The sequence below is a fragment of the Lactuca saligna genome, chromosome 8 (genome assembly GCF_052625555.1).
Source record: "Lactuca saligna cultivar CGN05327 chromosome 8, ASM5262555v1, whole genome shotgun sequence".
Classification (NCBI taxonomy): Eukaryota; Viridiplantae; Streptophyta; class Magnoliopsida; order Asterales; family Asteraceae; genus Lactuca; species Lactuca saligna.
In genome coordinates, this window is record NC_136424.1 from 39,532,101 (window position 1) to 39,539,384 (window position 7,284).

The 7,284-nt window shown below is 34.5% G+C and overlaps 1 pseudogene; it reads left to right on the plus strand.

Moving 5' to 3' along the window:
* Window positions 1-2,046: 2,046 nt before the first annotated feature.
* Window positions 2,047-6,342, plus strand: LOC145009570 (putative ubiquitin-like-specific protease 2B; annotated as a pseudogene).
* The last annotated feature ends 942 nt before the right edge of the window (window positions 6,343-7,284 follow it).

Here is a 7,284-nt window from a genome sequence, read left to right on the forward strand (position 1 = left end):
TTCTAAGTTTTGGATATAAGACTAACAACACAGTATATAGAAAATATCGGATTTTATAAAAGTATACGAAAACCATTTTAAACAGTTACAAATCCATTTTTACACAAAAATGCTTATGAACTCACCAACTTTTTAGTTGATGCGTTTCAAATTGACTTGTATTCTCAGAGAAACAATAACAGGTAATCAAATCGGTTTTGAGATCAAGTGATGCAGCATTATGAAATTTTACTTTTTGTCACTTTCGTGTTACTCATGAACAAGTACAATATGTAAACTATGTAAGTTTGTATTCTCAATGTATGTCTCTTGGGTTGTAATGTTTCATTTATATTAAACTGTTATGATACTATACAATGTCATCATCTGCCCCCAGATGTTTCCACCGTTTTGGTTCGGGGGTGCGACAGATTGGTATCAGATCATTGTCTATAGTGAACTAGTATATCTAACCATACATGATATACAACTATAAATACAATAGGACTAAAACACTCTGAAGAAAAGTATACTAACAAAATATGAGTATTTTTATAAAAGTATACCTACATGTGAGCACAATAATAGTAGAGTCCTAATAAGAAACAAAGAAAAAGCCTTTAGAGGAGTTGGACATCGCGACTAAACTTAGACAATTATGTAATCATATCTAGGGTAAATATAGCCTGGTCAACTATATTATTCGAGATACGACCAACATGTGTTTAGGAGTGATCAAGATGGACAACAAATCTAAAACTTACCAATTTTAAACCAAAAGGGTCTAAGAACAAAACTAAAAGAAATAAAATACTATAGGGGTATTTTGGCATTTTATCTATTTTCTCGTGCTTACATTCTCGTACAGATGTCGTGATAGGTTTTCACCACACAGGAGATCCTTAACCCTCTAACCAAGGGAACGGGGGATGGATAGAGGAGGATCCAGAAGAGGATCCAGAAGAGGTCAAGGAGGAGTTTGAGGAAGAGGTGATCGATGAGGAGGTTGACGAGGAGGAGGAGGAGAATGATTCAGACGCAGAGTCCGAAGTCATCGATCCTCCCTACATGGCTAGAGCACAAGCACATTGATGGGGCTATAATGACCCTACACCCCTAGGCATATGACCTTGAGAGATACACTACTAGAAAACAAACCTTTAATGACACGCTTTTTATGACACACACTGATTAATGATACGCAAAAGGGTGTGCCCTACAAATAATGTCAGATCTTTAGAAATTTGAAGAATGTAGGACGCACATTTTTTGCGTGCCCTAAAATTATTGCCCCACAAAAAAAAAAAAATACAAACACGGAGGGCGCTTATTTAAAGTGTGCGTCCACTGTGAGTGTCGCTTTATAATTTTTCACTCAAAACCCGCGTTCAAGGGGGAAATCAAATCCTCTTAAAATTCTAAAAATTTTAAATACCCCTCTTCAAGATCTCCCTTTATTATCTTCTTCCCTTCTCTCTACAAACCCTAGTCATAGATACCATATCTTCTTGCTTCGGTTGCTATAGTTTAATTGGACCAAAATTAATCATATATTAATTTTTTTAGCCCAGGGCAGTGGAGCTGAACACGAACACAGGGGAAATTACAGCATCTCACGCCTAAATCGAAGCAATCGAACATATTTTAGTCCTCCATCTTACATTAAAAATCATTTCCCCTCCCATTATCGACCCCTTTGGAGCGATTTCTAGGGCTTGAATCAACATTTACCCATGTCGACACTCCATCTAATGCCCTCATCGCCTTTTTTTTCTTTTTGTCGAGGGGGTGATTCTAATTAGGTATATGCTATTCCATGTTTAGATTTCTGTAATTGCAATCCTCTCCTCCCATCAATATGATAATAAATGAAGATGAATAAGTCAAAATTTTGTTTTCTTTTTTTGGTCCCAATTTCTTTTTCTCTCACCCCTTCAATTCCATGGGCAGAGGTCAGCGGGTCGTCGAGACTGGTTTTCAATCGCATGCCATAATTCATGCAGGTGCTGGAGTTCAAGCCTTGACAAAAGAACACTTCACAACTATTTGATTTTAGACAAGAACGAAATGGGTAGCGATCGTAAGTCGAAAAAGAAGAGGTCTCCGACTGAGTCCTTGTCAGAAGGTTTTTGTTCTTTCTCTTTGTTACCAATATTTCTCTGTTTATACAATTTTCAATACGAATTGATGAGGATACTCGTGTTATGTAGACGAAGGGAAGAACAAAAGGCGTAGAAGTTCAGAAACAAAGAGTGATAAGAAAGAGAGAGACTCCGATAGGAAGCACAAATCGCATAAATCTTCAAGTACTAAAGGTACGCTTCGCTACATCATGAGCTTACATCCAGTTTTAGTTCTGTTGTTGATTTGTTTCTGTAATAAAGGAAAGCTAGGGTTTAGTTTGTTATTGAGTATTGTCTTAGTATAAACACTCTCGATGCGATTAGTTACAGAATCAAGCTACTTAGTGCGATTAGGGTTTTTCAGCTGTCTGTCTGCGCATTTTGTTTTCCATTCACGAAGATACGATACCCAATTTTTAGCTTTCTGATGAATCTGATACCTTTGTTCTTGTGCAATTGGGATTTGGAACTAAGAATCCAGTTGTAAGGACTTGTATCCTGCCAATAATCCCTTTGATTTGAACAATAAGCTGGTACCGTTTCTCAATTGTTGTAACTTTGATTTGAACAACAACCTTCTTCCCTTGTATATAAGTAACCTTAGAATTCCTCCTCATATCCAGAACACTTAATATTCACCCTAAGGCATATTTTTTTTTTCAATAAGCACTAAATAGATGTCTAAAGTCTGATTGGGCCAGACATTGGATAGATAAATGTGCTAATTACTGCTACACATCCAATTATAAAAAAGGGTAGTACGGGAAAATAAATAACATCTTATTAATGGAGGGGCATTTTAGGTATCTTCTTTAAAATGCATATAAAGGAGTAGTAGATGGAAGGAGTGTTATATTTTGTCAAGTTCTAGTTCTGGTCTTGGAACCTTTGGGTGAATCTCTAGCAAATCATTAGGGGTTTAGCTTTGTTGATTTGAGTGTTTAATCAATTCTTCGAGTAAGTTTTGTTATCTGTTCCTTCTTGAGTATTGATTTCTTCTTCTAAGTTGTAAGTGAGTTGGTAGTAGTTAGCTTTCTTGTTCATTAAGTTTTCATTTTATCTAAAAAACATATTAATCTCATAGACAGACTATAATAAAGTATGATTGCCTCTCTCTTAACTTATTGGAAAAAAGATAACCAGATGAGAAGAAAAAAGAAGAAGAGGGACAAGACAACGATAGTATCTTCTAAGTTGTAAGTTGTAAGTGAGTTGGTAGCAGTCAACTTCTTGTGGTATTGCTGAAGATGATGGTAATTGTTGTATCTTTTGACTTGAAAGTATCTTCAACCATGGCAATCTTTTGGGTCCATATGTTACTTGTTTAATGAACCTTGATTTATTCATTGAATTGTTAAAATTCTTCTCTGTCAGGTGTTTTCTTCGGATCACCTTCAGATCATTGCACAGATGCGTTGGAAATGGTGAGCACTCTATTGACTGATGTTTCAATTGTGGATTCTCTTGCACTTTTAGTAATCTTTTTTAATGATTACAGGACACCGAAGATTTAGCAGTCCTCTTCTATCCTGATCATATGGTGTATGGTGATAGTTATTGTACAGATTGTGTTTTAACTTTCACCAGCAGTTGCATCAAAATAGAGGGTTCAGGTTCAACTCTAGATGGAGATGACAAAATATTGAAATTACAGTGGGATGTTCAGGATTTAGTTCATATCAAATCTCATTGGTATGAGCTGGTAAGCCCACAATGAGCTTTTAACATTATGTATCTCCTTATTCTTTAGGGTTTGGAATTATTGTACCTTGAATTTTATGCAGGTTGAGATAGCAATGGTGACCATTCATGTACTTACTGAAGATACAGTACAGCCTGAAAATGTCGAATGCACTTCAGGTTAGATAATCATTTTTTTGTGTGAAAATGTTCTCATATTGTTTTACCTATCCATTTTTCAATTAAAGAATAATTATACATCTATTTTATGTAATTCAGGTGCTGATATGAAGTTTGCAATCATGGGGACTAACTGGTTTGGGAAACAAGAAGCAATCACAACTTTAAATGTTGCATACAAAACTTTACGGACCAGTATGCTTGAGTTAGAGTGAGTTTTTTGGCAACATCTTTGCATTTTCGGTTTTTATCCTTCGAATTATCATCAATCTTGATCTTTATTTCATTAAATCAATCATTTATTTGAATCTTAATTAAGTAACTTGGTATATTCATATGGGATTATTGTTGCAGGGACACTGTTCTTGGACAAATCAAAGCACCTTTTACAAAGTATTTTCCCAAGTAAGTGCAAAAAGATTTCTTTTCGCAAAGTTTCATATGAATTTTGATCCTTGTGTTAACTTTAACAGCCCTTTTGTTAAATTAATAAATATGACTATTTTACCCTTATCCGATTCTTGGATTTTATATTTCATTGGATGCTTGCAGCTTTGACCAGCCTTTTGAAGAAGTTATATATCCAAAAGGGGATGTTGATGTTGTTTCCATTAGTAAGAGAGATGTTGATTTGCTGCTACCAGACACATTTGTCAATGACACCATCATTGACTTTTATGTCAAGTATGTTTATCTTACTTATTTGATGGAATAAATTACTTTCATAACAATCCATATTACAAATATAAAAACTTAAATGTACATCAGACTAGAAGTCTTTACATATGAAATTGTATTCTAACTTTCTAACTAATGACAGATACTTGAAGAACAAAATCAGGCCTGAAGAGAGACAGAAAAAGAACCTCTAGATGCCCTTGAAGGGAAAACAACTTTTCAATGCGTAAGAAAGTGGACACGAAAAGTTTATCTTTTTGAGAAAGATTTTCTCTTTATTCCTGTAAATTACAACTAAGTTGGAAAACAGTTTGCTTTCTAGACATTTCATTTGAACAGTTGACAATTATTTCTGTTGTTTGACAGCTATCATTGGAGTCTTATTGTGATGTGTCATCTTGGGGAAGTTACGAAATACAAGGGTATATCTGTCATTTCTATTTGACATCTTCAAGTATTTTATGAGGCATGGTTATCCCTTTTTTCTAATGTTATAATCTGGTTTATAGATGAAGAAGATGTAACTGAGTTGATTAAAGTGCCATGTGTTCTGCATATGGATCCTATCAGAGGTAGTCATACTGGCTTGAAAGGCCTTATGTAAAGGTAACATTATTTTTATTATATAAACATTTTATTTTATTTTTAAATTATAAACCTTTAAATATGACATTCTAGCTATCTAAAAGAAGAGTGGAAAGGGAGGCAGCAGGAGGCATCTGAAGATATATCATCAAGATTCGATAATCTACGCTTTATTTCACTTGAGGTATCATCTGTATAAATAATGTTTCAAAAGTATTTGAGAAATGGAAAGGAAAAATATACGAGGGCAAAATTGTGAATTTGTATTAAATTCTAAAATCTGAATTTTGTGTTGTTTTTGCAGTTACCACAGCAGCCGAATTCATTCGACTGTGGTTTATTCTTGCTCCATTATGTAGAAATTTTCTTGGAGCAAGCCCCGATTGATTTTAATCCATTTAAAATCACAAAAAGTGTCCACTTTGTAAGGATAGGGACCATTTATGTAAAAATTAATAATATAAGTGAGCTGTTGTTTGTGAATATGTGACTCAACTAAATGCGGATTGGTTTCCACCTGCTGATGCATCCTTGAAAAGAGTGGTTATTCAGAGACTGGTGTATGATCTCCTACAACAACCTTATGATGAAGCTGAAGCCTTTTACAAAGTATTTTCCCAAGTAATTGAAAAAGATTTCTTTTGGAAAAGTTTCATATGAATTTTGATCCTTGTGTTAACATTAACAGCCCTTTTGTTAAATTAATAAATATGACTGTTTTGCTCTTATCTGATTCTTGGATTTTATATTTCATTGGATGCTTGCAGCTTTGACCAGCCTTTTGAAGAAGTTATATATCCAAAAGAGGATGTTGATGTTGTTTCCATTAGTAAGAGAGATATTGATTTGCTGCTACCAGACACATTTGTCAATGACACCATCATTGACTTTTATGTCAATTATGTTTATCTTACTTATTTGATGGAATAAATTACTTTCATAACAATCCATATTACAAATATAAAAACTTAAATGTACATCAGAATAGAAGTCTTTACATATGAAATTGTATTCTAAATTTCTAACTGATGACAAATACTTGAAGAACAAAATCAGCAAAATGAAGCCACTTGATTTAAATCTTGCAGCATTATCAGCAAAATGCAGTAAAGACTAGGAGTTGAATTTGGCTAAGTCATTATTGAGTGAGATGGGCCAATGTACAACTGCTTATCCATATAATCAACTGTTTGGAGCATTAGTCTTAAAATATTATGAAAGGAAAGATGCAACTTTACTTAGTTGGAATTTGATGTACATAGTAGATTAGATTCAAATTTATATATTGTAAGAAATAGAATTGTATGACATTAGATTTATGCAATGGATTCTATTTTTTGTATATGATATTTTATTTTCTATTATGAAACATTAAATACAAATTTAATTTGAAAATAAGTAAATATAAAAATAATATATTTTTTTAAACATTTAAAATTATGATACGCAAAAATGTGTGTCATCTTCATTTATGACATGGCCTTTCTTGACAGGGGCTTTCTTGATACGCATTGCGTGTCATTAACACGCGCGTCGTAAGGTTATGACACGCGAATGTGTGTCGTCTTCCTTTATGACAGGGCCTTCCTTGATACGCATTGCGTGTCGTAAACGCGCGTCGTAATTGCACATCGTAAATGAGCGTCATAAATGCGCGTCGTCTCTCTTTATGACAGGGCCTTCATTGACGCGCATTTTCGCGTCGTCTGAGCCTTTTACGACGCACAATAAGCATCGTAAAATGCTGTTTTTCTAGTAGTGATGGAGCCGGCACCAGAGGCAATGCCCGCCTTTCAGGATGGAGCGAGGATTTTATAACCTTCTTCATGGAGGACCCGCCGATCGAGCCCTTCCTATTTTGATCAGACAGATCTCATACATTATGTTGAAGTAGACACCTTGTCTCTTCCATAAGATAATCCAACATCCTCTACATCATTGCTTGTACTCCTGCCATTGTGATTGGCTCGGTGCAGTTGCTACCTATAGTGCACATTCAATTACTTGTGGATCAGGCTAATTCTGGTAAAAATAATAATTTAAGTAATCTCTCCTTAAT